Consider the following 16,079-nt stretch of genomic DNA (forward strand, 5'->3'; position numbering starts at 1 on the left):
AAATTGGAGTGGGCGGCTAAGTGTGAACATGAACCCTAAAGTGCCTAAAAAGGAGTCCTTAGGGTTAGAAATGCACCTTTTTTTATCTCATGTTTTTCAGAGAGCTCTAAGAAATTAGGAAGTATTCTTCTATTCTCTCCTTACTCTTCTATACTCTCTAATTGATTCATAACTTCTTATAGAAGTATAAATCTCTTCTAATTACTCTTTAATCAAGTAAGACTCTCTTAATCATGGATTAATCTCATGTTTACAAGTTTTACAAGTGGCTGCGTTTCTGTGTTTTATGCATGATTTTGTGGCTGAATTGTTGATTAGTGAATGCTTGAGATGATTATGTGCTTATGCATGTGTTAATTCATATGGAGATAGCTATCTATACATAATTCTCTTGGAAGACTCCAAAAGCTCTCGGATCTTCTCATCTGATTCGTTTGTATTCATGCGGCTCCATAGATCCGAGAAAGCATTATCAAGATGGTATCTTCTTTGATTAGAGAACCATGTTTCAAACCCTTCTGGCAATTCCTCTACTAGCTTGCCTTTCATTCTAATGCATTGCTTCAAGAGATTTTCCCAATACCACTCTTTTCTCAAATATAATCTGAGTTTCTGTGCACACAAATACCGCTCACACGTGGGGTCATCTAAGCGGCATTTGAGCATAGAGTGGAGGATATCTCTTTTCCTAGAATTTAAACATAGGGTAAAAGTAAATAAATAAATATAATTTAGTAATATAAATTTGATATTTTGCGAGGGTAAAATCTTTAAAATAAAGTACCTGTCAGCATTAATTTTGGCCGTCGCTAATGAGTGAACTTTATCCTTTGTTAAGCCCACCATATCTTTATCTTTTACCCAATTATATTTATAGAGAAGATTAAAGAATCCTTGACCATTTGAAGGATTTGCAATAGATAGCATCTTCACAAAAAAGCTACCTATTATAAGAATGTAGCCAAAAAAATGATGCTTACTCTTGTCAAATTCTAATATCATACCTTATATGCTCTCTCCTTGTAAATCTTTTCTGTTTTACCTCTAGCCAAGTTCTCCTTATCTCGCATCAAAATAGAGGGATCATTAATATCCACTACTCTTTGGCAAGGGTTGCATCAAACTCTTCCTATAAAACATAACAATGTTTCTAGGAAATGGTTTCCCATTTTGAGACAAATAAGAAATATATAGAGAAAATAGATTAACGAACCTTCCAAACTAACATAGCAAGCAATATTGCAGGAGCATTATACCATGTTCCTTTTGCTCCCTTACGCTCACATGCTAGCTCCACCTCAATCCAATGAAGCCAATAATTTGTAAAGTCTTTAAGCAAAGGCTCCTTGCTTGCCATAGCAAGTTTTTGGAAAAGAAACACCTCTTGACCAAAATTGGTACATACATCGGTTCTTCCAATTCTAAAATTTTAGCAAGCACAATAATTAGTTTACAACAAGTAAAGTATAGCATGTTCAAAGTACTTCAATTTGTAGTACAAAAAGACAAATAAAATGAGCTTATAAACTTACTCATTTTGTGTCCTTAGAGCAAGCATAAATTCAACTTGTGAATGTCGATCACCATCCACAAAGTGACATTTTACAGAGCAATGTCTCCATTTCACCATGGAATACTCTATAGTTGAAATAAATAAAGCTTAGATCAAGTACATTAATTGTAAAAACTTGTTTAAAAAAAATAGAGAACTTACGATTTTTAATAAGGGAGCCCCAAATCTTTAATCGATGATTTCCATCGTAGACTATGAATAAAACCTCAAAAAGAGAGGTTACATGGAAATAATTTAATTCTTATGGAGGCAACCGTCATTTTGCAAGTTGATTACAAGGGCTAAATCTATGTTTTTTAACGTTGCTTGCTTTTCTTGCACCATACAAAAAATATCATCCCGAAATAGTTACACCAAAATATCCTCAGAGGCATCCAATAGGACTAATAAGGTAGCACACTATATTCTGCTTGCAGAATCATATGTTTTTCAATAATCTCTCTCATCACTTGAGAGAAGGCCGCTTTTGGAATGATCGGCTTGGTGCTCTTTTGGTACTTTTTTATCTCTCGTAGAGTCACCGTTCTAGGCCTCCATCTCTGTTTCTTTTATATTGTTGGCAATGGTGGAGATCCTAGCTATCGGTCCCCTTGAGGAGGGTCATTTTTAAACTTTGTCCTCCGCTCCTCTTGGGCATGTTTTTCTTTGGGCATTAGCTTGTCCTTCTTCTTGGCATATTTTTTTGCTCTTTGTGGAATCTTGAAAGTCTTAGAGATCCCAATGGTAGCTTGAGCCCTATCCTTTGTCGCCTTCTTCTTTGTCTCTCCCCTTGCTTGTAAATTTTCAAGGTGGGCTCCCTCGGTCTCTGCACATTCCCACTCCTCTTGCTGCATTTGCCTTCTCTCTACCTCCTTCTTCTTTTGTCCTTCTCTCTCAGCCTCCTCTTTCTTTTGTTTCTCCTCAACTCTTTTGATTCTCTTGGCTTCTTGGCTTTGGATTTAGGATTGCTTGTTATTACCTTTCAAACCTTTTTTTGAAGTGAGGGCCAAATCTTCATGGTGAAGTTTCTACGGTTGCTTGAGTTGCAAGTGCTCTGATCATAGGTGGGATCTCCTCATTTAGTAGTGGACCTGGATATTGTTCTTCAATGGCCTGTATTTCTTGTTCGGCTCTTTGTAGAGTAGAGAGTGTTGGGGAATATGATAGAGGCATGCGGTTGGCATGATTCAATGGAAGATGAGCAAATATCTATTGCATGGTGATTTGATCCTCCCTTTCAAAGGTTGGGGAGGTTGTGGGGCATCTGGAGTAGGTTGCGGTGGTGCATTCTCCACATGTGGTTGAGGTTGTGGATTTGAAGCGATGGATTCAGTATGAACGGATGTGGTTACGGATTTATTGTGGTATGAGTGGTGGTGGTGCCATTGGTGTTTGTAGTGGTTTTGTGTGTCGTCCATGTGGTACAAGATATGTGCGTGCTTGTGTTTTCTCAAGAGGATCTCCTAGAACGTGCAAATGAGAAATGAACTTCAAGTTATGATTTTGACTTATATAGTACTTAATTTTTTTAGAAAACTTATAAAACTAATAAAAATTCAAAAAACCCAAAAAGAGACGATACTTCGTGCACGGAACCATTAATTGTGTTGTTAAAAGCCCACTTGGCATTACTATGCATGTTTACAATAGAAATGATTACATTGTTAGAAATTTATTAGTTTTCTATCCCAGACCTATCATTTCATTGCCTTGTCTCTAACCACCATTGGGAATGATCTTTTGCACTCGAGGCGTGATATGATTGTGATCACCTCATGTTAACCACTTTCATTATCCTGCATTTTAGACTACTTTTCATTCTATTCTTCTTCCTCTCTCTCCCCACTAAAACTCTATAGCACCAGTTGAACATCTTATGTAGAGCAGTGCTCATTTTCCTTCCACCTCCATGATGTGTATTTTTGAAATAGACTCCTTTTTCTTGATAGTGTGAGCGCTCCATTCATTGGCTACTCCAAATGCCCAATGAATCATAGGTGTCAAGAAAAAATACACCATGTGAAAAAATTATGTGTTGCAAACAAATAAATAACTTGAGAATAAACACATAAGTATTTTGACTCTAAAGACAAAGTGTTCAGTCCACCGTGTAATGTGTTATGTGTGTTTTCCCTGTGCATCGACCCTTTGGGTTGTGAAACTATTGATTGCAAACTTCAAGGTGGACATATCATCAAAGGTTTGCTTTGCCTTCTCAAGCAGATGAAAAATATTGTCAACAGACTACCATGCACGAGCACGCTTAATTCCAAGGGTTGCTTCATTACCTCTGTAGATGGTTATGTCACACACCTTTTTCCATAACTATAACTTAGTGGGACTTTGGGAGTTAGAATAGTTTGAAAACAGATACCTTGCTTTACTACCACCTATACATATTTTATTAGGGTGATCTTGTGTAGTTGTAAATGCCTTCTTGTGCTTTGTTATCTCACTACACCACCATGGAGATCAACGCTTGATAAAATAGCCTCAAATTCTCTTATACACTCTTCCTTTCTTTTTCAAGCTCCATATTCCAAGCATAATTAATATGGAGCATTAGCAACTTGTCAAGAATTTGTAGACAGGCATGAAGAATACACGAATGCACATTTAGTAGTGGAATTTGTAGAGTAGAATTCTAATTTGGATCTTCCATATCTCGATTAGGAGATACACTTTGGTCACAACTAAGGATACCTTGAAACCATTTTTGTAATGCTTTATTCACTGTTTGTATAGTGTCTACACCTTTTGCATAGGTGGTTGCAACTTTGCCACCCTTTTTTTCCCACCCTTTGACTTGTGGGTCTTTGCATCCTTGCCTTTAGCGATCGTCAAGGCTTTTTACAGTGGCAGAATACATGCAAGGAAAGAGGGCCATGGCACCTTGTTTGCACCCCAACATACACTTGAGAGCTTTCAAGTCTCTTTCTAAATGTCATTCAACTTGGAACCTACCCAAACTTGAAACCTGCAATCTTTGTCCTTTGTGTTGTTGTCGAATGACATAAGAAATTGGAGTGTGATTGAAATACCATTTGAGAGATTCATATGTCTCACATGAAAGATGAAAATTTGCAAGCCACTAAGTATTATTCTCCAATTGAACCCAAAACATGTGTTTCCCTTCTTGTTGGTATTTAGCATCGACGCTCACCAAGTCCTTGTGTTGGCGGATACGCCACGACGGACGTCAGCACAGCGAGAACTCACCTAACAAGATTTGTCAGCTAAGGACGAAGCTCGACCCGCAGACGCGTGGAAGTAAGCATAGGGTGTCAACCTACACTCAATCGACTCTCGACTAATTCCTCAGAGGTCTCTACCCAATGTCTAAGCTACAGCCCTCAGGAGTGCATAAGAGGAGGTTTCCTACAACGCTTCCAAGAGCCAAATACCCATCAAACGGTCTCGAAACGCCACAGAATTTGAAGGAGACCCTACTAACACCAATAGGTCGCTCTCCCTAAGGTCCATGAACCAAAATCCCAACCCTAAACACCTGGTGCAAAATCGCGTAGGATGTCTGGTCAAAATTTCCGAAAACTAAAGTGCCTAATGTGTAGCTCTACTCAATGCGAACACGTGGATATGCTGAAATGCAAAAACCGATAACGTATGCTCACCGAATCACCAGATGAAGCTCGTAGGTCGAGCTCACAAAAGCAGACCGTACACCCACAATGTAGGTATCGGCGCGTAGCTCTCATCGGGGACAACACGCTGCACTTCTCCGCACTCGATTCTGACCACCGGTGTGCGCGTAATGTCAAGATGAAATTCTCACTCTCTCTCGTACACAGTACGCTCACTCACAGACGAACTTTTTTTAAAATGACAAAGGTTTCTTCATTAAGGTCAAAAGTGGTATAAATACCTTACAATCTCAAAGCCTAATGTTGCAATTTAACCATCTACTCAATCTAAATGTCAAAAATGGGATACAATCTGGAAACTTCTGTAAGCCCCAATATTTACAAAGGTAAAATGTCGGTTTTTCTCAAAGAATAGTTACAAAAAATAATATTCCGTCGAGCAGTCATTTTTGGTAGGGTGTGTCTAGCTGCTAACACGCCCCCCCTCCTTGTTCATGTCGTCCCCGACATGGTAGTTGAGCTGCTTCTTTAGTGTAGGCTTTCTCTCATCTTGAGAAGGGACTCATATCTCGCATGTTGAGCGAGTAGCATCGGGCCAAATATATCTATGCTGATTGTGAAGAAGCCGGTGTAGAAGGCTTCTTAAGAGGCTTGGAGGTGATAAGAAGGCAAAAACATAATCCTTTGATACAATGCATGGATCACCTCATGAGAAGGCTGAGCAGACAGATCGTATGCACATCTGTATGTATCTTGCAAAAAAAAGATATTGTATGTCGCCTGGCCTAGTTCAAGTGTTTCAAAGGCTGCCAAAAGGGTTTTACATATCTTTCTCATCATGATGCAAGATAGGTCAGGCGAGCCAGTGAACAATTTGATGGCGCCCGTTAGGGTTTTCACCATGTATTTCTCACTTATTCTCTCGCTGCCTTCAAGCCTGGCAGCTTCGGGTAATTGAGCCAAGTGGGTTGGCTTCTCTGCAATAGCTTGTGGGCTTTCCATGTCTTCATCCTTGGTAGAGGGCAGAAACTGAGGTTATCTTTGATAACTTTAGGTGCCTTTACCAGATGGATTAAATATTGAGGATACTTTGTGAGGCATGCCTTTCTCCACATGGGTTGAGAATCCACTATCAGCTTGACCCCTTCAGGTTTGGAGATATTTGCATTGGAGATATCTGCATTGTACAATGGCACTGTTGGCTCCTCTTTTATTTGTTTGTTGATCATGGTAGCTTCATACTTTAGCAGAGGATATGGGAGAGAGGGCTGTAGCCATTCACGCCGAAGGTTACTGGCATCTATCTTCTGAATAGTCATTGATTTAAACACCCTCTGCTCCCACTCCAATGCTTCTTTGGCTGTGTCTCTGACTGCCGCTTCTATGGCCTTTTGTAGCTTCTCTTCTTCTTCTTGTGTCAGATCTTGTGGCTCTTGTGAGGGTCCCACCAGGATTTCCTCTTGCATGGTGGTGTCCACTGGATCTGACACATTCTCTATGTCAATACCCTCCATGGCTGCTGGCCCGGTGCTAAAATGCTGCTCTTCCATTTGCTGCTAGCCTCTCAGCTCTTCTATTTGCTTCTGAAGTGTCTTCTTTTCCTCTTCCGCTTGCTCTCCCATGTTTACTAGGAGGTCGTTTAGATCTACATTTATTTTCTCCGCCTCCTCGAGCTTTCTCTTGATGGCTTCTAGTTCATTCTTCATGGCCTGATTTTTTTTCTTCTAGGCAGTTTTACATTACCAATGACCCCTTGGCCAGCATCAGCCTTTGCCTTTTCTCCAGTGTTAACTCCTTTTGGAGCTCCTTCATTTGTTCTTCATATAGCTCATTCTCAGAAGTGGTGCAAGTCGAGCTAGTAGCACTCTGGCAGGAGATGCCCTCAGCCTTTGGATGGTTTGATCTTTGACTTAAATCTGATCTTTCAGCTCGATCACTGCATCCTGGCTCGCTTCATGCTCTATCTCTGCCTTTTCCTTGGCATTCCTTAGTGTTTCCACTTCTTTGGACTCTTCAGCAAGTTGTAGAGTCAGGTTGTCCCTTTCTCTCTCTGCATCTGTCAATGACTTGCTGATTTTCTTGTATTCTTCTTCAGCTCTTTGAAGCTTGTTTTTTGCTGCTTGATTTTGTCGTTCCATCTCTTGGCATCTTTGTAATTCCGTGTCCAGACTAGCTTGCAGCTTTGTTTGTTTCTATATATGCTCTTGGCTCTATCTTTGTAGTGTGTCCACTTCAGCCTTGATCTGAACTTCATTGGTTTTGAGATTAGCAATCTCACTCTTCGTGACCATTGATCTTGCCCTGAGCCCGGTTAGCTTGTGCATCACCACATCCCAATCATTGGTTGGTGGATGTAGGTCCACTGTATCAGTGGCCATCTCTTTCACTTCCACTAACCGCAGGCTCTGCACCTGTTCCTTGGGCCTTGTGCTTGCCAACTCAAAGGCCACAATGGCTGCCTCTTCTCGTGAATAACCCGCAGCTAGTAGATCAAAAAATATTCTGAAATTCTTTTCTTCTGGATCTAGCTTCTCCTCTTTCGGCTTAGCTTCCTCTTTCAGCTCTTCCTCTTGGCTCTTTTCTTGTTTAGAATCTTCGTGTTCATCCTCTTTTTGTTGGGTTTGTGGAGGGCTTAGAGGAGGTGGTGATGGCGGTGGGCTGGATTCCGTGCTTGACGGTGGAGTTGCTGGCTTCTTCTTGAAATCTGTGCTCGCCTTGGTTTTTCTCTCCCTTTCTTGGCCTTCCTGCTCTTCTAGCAGCTGCCGTCGTACTTCATCCACTTCTTCTTCTGTAAAAGGGACATTAGGGATATTCTCTATCGTAGCATCTAGGATCTCGAAGTTTTTGATGTAGTCTTCAAATCAATCTCGGTGCACCCTTCGAGATGATCCCGACATGGCTTCCAGGGATGGCTTCCACAGCTCGCTCAAATCTCCCTTGAGTGCTCTTTCGGTTCTAAAGCTTTCCATTAGTCTTTCAAGCCGCGCCGCTTTTTGTGATTTGGTTTCTTTGATTGGTACTTGTACACTTTCCTTCTTTCCTTTCTTCGACTCCGGCGGCTCTTCTAGCATGGTTTCTAACCGACGCTTCAACCTTGTGGCTACTCTGGGTGCCTTGGGCGGTTCTTCTTCTCTATCTTCTTTCAGCTTTAGCCAATCATTCTGTGATGGAGGTTCAAGCCAGTTTCCCTTGGCATGCAGTGCTCCATAAACCACTTTTGTTATTAGCTCACCAGGTACAATGTAGGTGGGACTTTTGGTACCCATCTTCACCAGGTTGTCATGGATGTAAGCAGCATAATTGCTCACCTTTGGCTTGCTCTTCTTCATTGCCCATGTGAAGGTGGTAGCAATGGATCCAGGTGGCATCCTGTAGTTTTGTGGCCGCTTTGTACACATATGGAAGTATTGGTTGTAGAGCTGGCTCATGATAGCCACTTTTGGATTTGCAATATCTTCAAATGTGTAGTTGTTCTTCTTTTCTGAGTAGACTTTGACTTCCTCTCTTCTCTTGGTCACACTATCTCCTTTGTTGGAGATGTCTAGTGCGGCTGCCACCACCCTCTCTGTGATGATAATCATGGTGTCTGGCTTGCCTTGCAGATTAGTGACTCGGGCCACTCCATCTTCTTTGATAGTGGTTACAAATTCCCACACTCTTTTGATGTCAATTCCTGCTGGCAAAGCTTCAAAGTAGTTATGTAGGTCCAGCTTCTCCAAGTAATCTCCTATCTTGCTTCTGACAAATTCATTGAGCTCCCGTGATATCATGGGTAGCTCTACTGCATTTCCTTCAGGATCTTTGAACACGCCTTGGTAGATCTTCAAATCATTGGTCTCTAGCAAATCATCGTGAATCCATGTGCTGGTTGGCTTCAGGGTTCCTTCTGGGATCACAAATGTCTCTACTTCTTCCAAGTAGTCTTTTATTGTCATCCTCTTCTTCTTTGCCGGTGATTTTGCGGCTGCCATGGATCCTGTTGCACTCAGTAGTCCGAAGTTAGCGTTTTTTCCATATTAGCTGAGAAACTGAGTTTTAACTATCCAAATGACTTGAAAATTGAAAATAAAACTTAAAAGGAACTTAGGGAAACTCTTCATGTGCTCACAGTAGCTTTCTGGCTAAAATTTATCATTTAGACATCCTACGCGTAAGATGTCTACCTTGCCTGTTTTTGGTGAAACTTGGTAGGCTGTTGGCCCTTGACTTGTGCAACATGGCTATGTGATTGGAATTGGGTTTAGGCATCAAAAAGTGCATTTTTGGGCAGATTCAGGCTTTAGGCTCATAAATTGGGTAGTATGTCCTCACAGGGGGAAAATGATATTCAAATGGGTTGAAATTTGATGTATAAGCTTCTTGCACCATGGTAATGGCTCCCATGAAGTCAGATCCTGCACAGTAGGTCAAAATCACACTGTAGACATCCTACGCGTAGGATGTCTTTTTCATCAAAATGACTTGAAGTTGGTTCTGGGGGTAGCTCTTGGCATGTGGAATATGGCCCTGCTCTTGGATTTTGATTTGGACAAGAATTGGTGTTGGTAAGAGCATGTCTAGTGTTTTTGGGCTCAAAAAGTGCATCTTGGAGGTGTTGGGGGCCAAATGTGATGAGAATGTCTTGAAACTTGATGTATGGGCTTATGAAAGTGTCATAAAGAGATCTGGAACTAAAAAATACCATATGGGGCCAAATTGGTCATTTAGACATCCTACGCGTAGGATGTCTATTTCATCATTTTTCACATATGACCACACAGATAGCTTTCCAGTGTGCTCATGAGTGTATTGTGCAAGTTTCATGTGATTTGGAAAAGTTTTGGTAGATCTAGGACCCATTATTGCCTCTATGCTCTGACTTTGCGTTTTTTGATGCTTATGAGGTCAATCTTTGTCCAAATGTGATGAAACTTGGTGGCTAGCATGTACATGCTTTCCAGAAGCTGTGTGTGATAAGAGATGTTGAGTTTGGTGCCCAGTTTTTGGCCTTGAGACATCCTACGCGTAGGATATCTCCTGATGAAATTTTTATGGTGAGTGCTACTGGTACCTACCCTGAGCCCCCCTGAGTCCCTTTTAAGCATTATTTCAACAAAAAAGTCAAATTGATAGAAAGAAACTCCCTGTGTGGATTTCAGAGCCTCCGAGCCGTTTTTTGACTTTTTGAGTGCTTTTCGGCGATGAAATTTCTTGATGTTGGTCTCCATAGCTTCACGGTCCCTTGGGGATCCTTGCCATATGGTTTTTGTCGATTTTGGCTTCACCGGAGCTTCGTTTGGCAATTTGTCACTCTAGAAGCGCCCGTAGTTGCGTTTACATGTCGTCGATGAATTGTGGTGGTCTACCACCATAGGAGTTGGTTGTTGATGGTCTAGGGAAGCCGCTTGTGAAGTTTGGTGGCAAACGGACATGCGGTTTGGCCAGGAGAGCTATTTGACGCTTTGTGTGTTTGATGCCGTTTTTGAAGTTTAGTGCCGCTTCGGGTCACCTTATGGCCATGTGGGCTATATAGACTTGTCAAGCATGTCGAGATGCTCCTACCCATGAGTTTTGGTAGCATTTGGGTGCCTTTTCGTCGATTTTCCATTTGGTGGCCTCTTACAAGGCTCTAGAAGTTAGGGTTTTTCCCAATGGTTTTCTACTACCTTTGGGCATCCAAGAGTGGTCTTCTATGCTAGGGTAAGCCGCCAATAAAGTCTCATTGCTTTTGGGTTAGCCGTTAGGTGGTCACTTCTACCTGTAGGTCTCTACTGCTCATTTTCTGTGTGAACCCTACGCTAGTTTTCACGACAAAACAACAAACATGCGTGAAAAGCTCAAGGTGGTGAGCCAACCTCTCATGTTTGGATCTTGTCGGGTAGTCGTGCGCGTCGTAGAAGCTGCTGGAAGTTCCGTTCACTCTAGGTGGCAGGAGCTTTCTCTCAAAAGGCAATAGTAGAAATGAGCTTAAAATGAAGTGAAAAAATCTTATAATGGGGGTCCTCAAACCACTTTCCATGAAATTTAACATGTGCTCCCAACTTCTTGCAAGATGTGGTTTAGGCTCAAAAATTTCTTGATTTGGACTCCATTTGCCCGGTTTTCGAGAAATTTGACGTTTTGGTCAAAATCTGGCCAAAACACGCTTTCCGCTCCATTCACATAATTGCACCATTGTACCATAGGTTGTCCTATAGTCACTGATCATCCCCATATTTTTTGTTTTCCATTACGACCGTTTTTCACTTGCTTTTTGTAATTTTGAAGCTTTTATGTCAATAATTAGTAAAATTAAAAGAAAAATAGCAAATTAAACCCAGAAAAACTCCAAAAATCATAATAAATAAAAAACATCACTGCAAAACACTACATACACTCACATGCAATTTTTATGGCCGGATTTCTTTGTTTTACCAATATTTTGTCTGAAAAATGGCTATTTTTTACCTATATACACACACTTAGGGGCTTGATTTGACGTTTGGCCCCATATACTTGTAGATTCATGTTGTATAAGGGCATATATACTTGGGTTAGTCCAAAAGAAATTGCAATCAAACGAAAACCCTTTAAAATAGTCAAAAAACATGCCCTTTTTTTGCTCTTTTTGCCATTGGGTCCGCATTTGAGAATGCCTCCCCCCCTCCTAGCCGGAGTCCTCCCGGACGACAAGGTATCGCCTCGGTGTATGTGCCGTGTATGGGTGAAAACTTGTGCTAATGCTCGACCGTGTAATGTGGCCCTATATGATGCATACTCGGTCAATGCATTGAAAAATTAATGTTGTGCAAGAGGAGGGTATAAGCAAGATGCTTATTGGCATTTGCCGTCGAGGTTTCCTGTTTGTTGTTGATTTGGTCGGCAGATTATCTTTGCAAGTAAAAGTTGTAACTCTACCGCTCTCTGTTTGACCGTCTTTCGTGCAAAAGTCGCTTGGTTTGCCGCTACTCTCGATATGGCCATGGTTGTCTCCTTAGAGAGAATTGTCGTGGCGGAATTGGCCATAGACTTTGTCTCTTTTGCTTTCCATTTGTAGCTATGCTTTGGAGGTTTTTGTAGGTTTATTGCTACTTCCATGTTGGTCATTGTTTTGGTGTTGAATTGCACCCACATCGGTGTGCCGGTTTCATATGTTGTGTGTGTCTGCATGCCGATGTTGCTTGTACTGAAGGGAGTTCCTGTTGTTTTGGTTTCGGGATCCAAATGCGAGTTGTATTTAAGTTGTTAATGAGCATTTTCTTTGGGATCCATATCTGTTTTATTCCCTTGTTTGTTGGTTGAACTGTATGCTTCTGCTTCCGTTGACTTTTTCTGTTGTATTGTGGTAGGTATGCCATGTCATCTCTATCCTTCCGCACCCATACTTTTTTGTCGTGTGTTGCTAACCTTGATCTTGGCACTGCGGTCTGTGTTGTTTTATGTTTGTAGTGAACTTGGTTGGCAGTTCCCCTATTTGTTCGCCTTGGGTATTGTGTTGTTCTCTAGTGGCACCCATCTTTTTGGTTCTTTATCCAGTGATTGTGTTTCTGTCATCTGGTTCTTCTGGGGTTGCTGAGCAAAGGCTACCACCTGTTGTTCTTGTGCATGTTGACTTTTGACTGCATTCGCATTCCAATCTATCTGCACATTATAATCTTTTTGCCAAGGTTGTCCCAACAACATGGGGTGTTGTGTGCTTTCATCCTCAACCACATAAAACTTGTGTGGTTAAATATATTGATGTACTTGTACATGCAATATAGTCAGGCCCAATGTTTTCAGCGAATGTGATGTACTACTTTCCAGCACTTGTGGAGTAGGATGTAGTTGACCTTTGGGCTTGAGCTGTTTGTATAACCTGTAAAATATTAAATTTTCTTGAGCTCCAGAATCAAGCAATGCCGTCGATTCAACATGATTGCTACCCAGTTTGACTGCAATTATTGGCTCCACTGTGTATTCATCAAAATTCGTTAGTCGAATAGCATTTATTCGCAACGACGATCCACATTGTTGTTGTCGTCGTAGAAGCCGTCTTTTTGTAATGCGTTCTTTTGCTTCTTCCTGGGCCTCTTCGCGTACCCTCTGTCTCTCGTTCATCCATTGTTTTTCTTGATGGATTTGTTGAAGCATATCCTGTGTTAGTGGTAAATGATACTTTTTTAATCGACACCCACTAACCCAATTTATTTCTTCACCTGCTAATGTAGCAAGCTTGACAACTCCACTTTGTGATAAGTCACTAATCACAAAGGGTCCCATCCCTTGCTTTTTAAGTTTCTTGGCATGTTGCTTCAAGGTATAAACAAGTACATAATCACCTGTTTTGAACTCTTTCGTGCGCACATGCTTGTCAAAAAACTCTTTTTGTCTTCTCTTTTTAGCATAGATCGAAGCTACAGCTCTCAAGAGAAGTTCATCTAGCTTTTCAAGATCATCTATTCTTGAAGAGAGCTCATGTCCTGTCCATTCTAAGCTTTTCGCTACTCATAGAGTTGGAATTAAAATCTCTATGGGTATATAGCGTTTAGGCCAAACACCATGTTGTACGGTGTTGTTCCTATTGATGTTTTGTAAGCTACCCTGTATGCCCATAGTGTTGAGTGTAACTGTTGATCCCAGTTTGTCCTTGACTTTGATACAATTTTAGTCAGAATAGTGCACAGTGTTTTATTTGTGGCTTTAGCTTGTCCATTTGCCTGTGGATGATATGGATCAGATTTTGTATGTATGACCATGAATTCCGCTAGCAGATATTCAATGACTTCATTAACAAAATGTGTTTCTCGATCACTGACAATTTCTATTGGTAACCCGTATCATACAAAGACATTCTCATACAAAAATTGTGCAGTGGTTCTTGCGTCTGCTTTTTGTGTTGCCTTAGCTTCCGCCCATTTTGTGAGATAGTCGGTAGCCACAATGATATATTGGGTATGGGTGCGATATGCAGGGGGTGAAATAGGCCCCACAAAATCAATGCCCCATTTTGCAAATGCCCTTGCTCCCATCATTGGCCGTAGTGGCATCCCATCTCTCTTTATTGGCACCTTGGTGCGCTGACATGCGTCACAACGCTTTACAAACTCCTCAGCATCCATATGCAATGTAGGCCACCATATTCCTGCGGTTAAGATAATTTTTGCCGTCTTATCGCCTGAAAAATGGCCTCCATTTATTCCTCCATGTACGTGTTCTAGAATCGGCAGGTATTCACTTTCACTTGCACAGATTCTAAGTTGATTATCCTTTTCTCGTGTATAGAGTTAATTCTCAATTAAATTAAAGTCGCGAGCCTCCAGCTCTATAGCCCTTTTCCATGCTTTTGTTACGTTTTTAGGAAATGTCCTTGTTGTTAAGAAATCAATGATATATTGACTCCATGCAGGTGCTATATTTACCTGAAACAATGTCACGTGATCCACCGGTCGTTTGGCACTACATATAGTACAATTGTTAACATAAGCATGTGTGTCAGCATACATAGTTGGCCAATAAACCCCTAATTGTTTTAGTCTCTGGTGTGTTTTCATTGTTGAACAATGAAATGCACAATCCTCGACATGTGCTTCTTCAAGATAACACTCGAATTTCTCCGGATTTATACATAATCGTAGAATTTGGTCCGATCCTAGATGATACAATCGTCCTGCAATCAACTGGAAGTTTTTTGTTTGTCGAATTGTTTGTTGTTTGGGTCTGTCTTTCTTGTTATCAAATCTACCATCAAAGGAAAGAATGCTAACAATTTCCTAAGACCATTTGGGTATCATTTCAATATTGAAAAGATACGCATCAGGTATGTCATCATCTACTCCTTCAGGAGCTTCCCCATTTTGCAGTCTTGAAAGATGATCAACCCGTAGATGAGTTTTACCCTTTTTGACCACCACTAAAGAAATCAAACTCTAGCAATATAATAAACCAGTGTACAATTCTCCCAGTATTGCATGGTTTATTTACCAGATACAAAAGAGCTTGATGATCTGTGAAGAACACAAATTTGTTTGCGAGCAAATAATGCCGAAATTTCTTTACAGCATAAATCATTCCTAACCCCTCTCTTTCAGTGGTTGTGTAGTTCTTCTCTGCACTATTTAACTGTCGGCTTGCATAACAAACTGGGAAATCCATTGTTCCGTCTCCATGTTGAGCTAGAATACTCCCGATTGCATATGCAGATGCATCAATGTGAACATGGAATATCTTTTCCCAATCTGGTGCTTTAAGTACATGTGCTGATACAATGTTTTCCTTAAGCTTTTGGAATGAAGTTTCACACTCCTCAGTCCAATCGAAATTGACTAACAAACGATACAGAGGTTGTGCAATGACTGCATACATATATATGAATCTTCGATAATATCCGCAGTGTCCCGTGAAGGATTGTACTTGTTTCACATTAGTAGGCATGGGCAAGTCTACTATGACTTTGATTTTGTCTAGGTTTGTGGTTATGCCATTTCTTGAGACAATATGTCCTAAGATGCTGCTTGCCTAACCATAAAAATGCACTTTTTCGGGTTAAGACAGATTCGATATGTTTTGCACTTCTCAAATACCTTTTGTAAATGGTCAATATGTTCCTCTCGTAGGAGAGAGTGTACACAAAGATCATCCATATATATTTCTAAGAATATTCTCAGATAGTCTTTGAACGCATGAGTCATTAGCCTCTGAAATGTAGCTGGGGCATTAGTTAAACCAAAAGGCATAACTCTATACGCATATATTTCCTATTCTGTGACAAACGTTGTTTTGTGTTGATCTTCTATTGCAATTGCCAGTTGGTTATACCCTGAAAACCCATCTAGAAAGCAATAAGCCCGTTTTCCAGCCACCATCTCAAGTACATGTTCTGTGATCGGCAAGGGATAATTATCCCTTATGGTGGCTGCATTTACTTTTTTGAGGTTCACACACACACGCAGCTTTTCGTTCTTTTTGGGGACAACCACAATGGGTGA

The 16,079-nt window shown here is 40.9% G+C and overlaps 1 pseudogene; it reads right to left on the reverse strand.

The window, feature by feature from the left end:
* Positions 1–372: 372 nt before the first annotated feature.
* Positions 373–16,079, reverse strand: part of LOC147451093 (uncharacterized) — a 41,773-nt pseudogene continuing 26,066 nt past the window's right edge.

Source organism: Adiantum capillus-veneris, chromosome 9 (genome assembly GCF_014529385.1).
Source record: "Adiantum capillus-veneris isolate H3 chromosome 9, ASM1452938v2, whole genome shotgun sequence".
Taxonomy (NCBI): Eukaryota; Viridiplantae; Streptophyta; class Polypodiopsida; order Polypodiales; family Pteridaceae; genus Adiantum; species Adiantum capillus-veneris.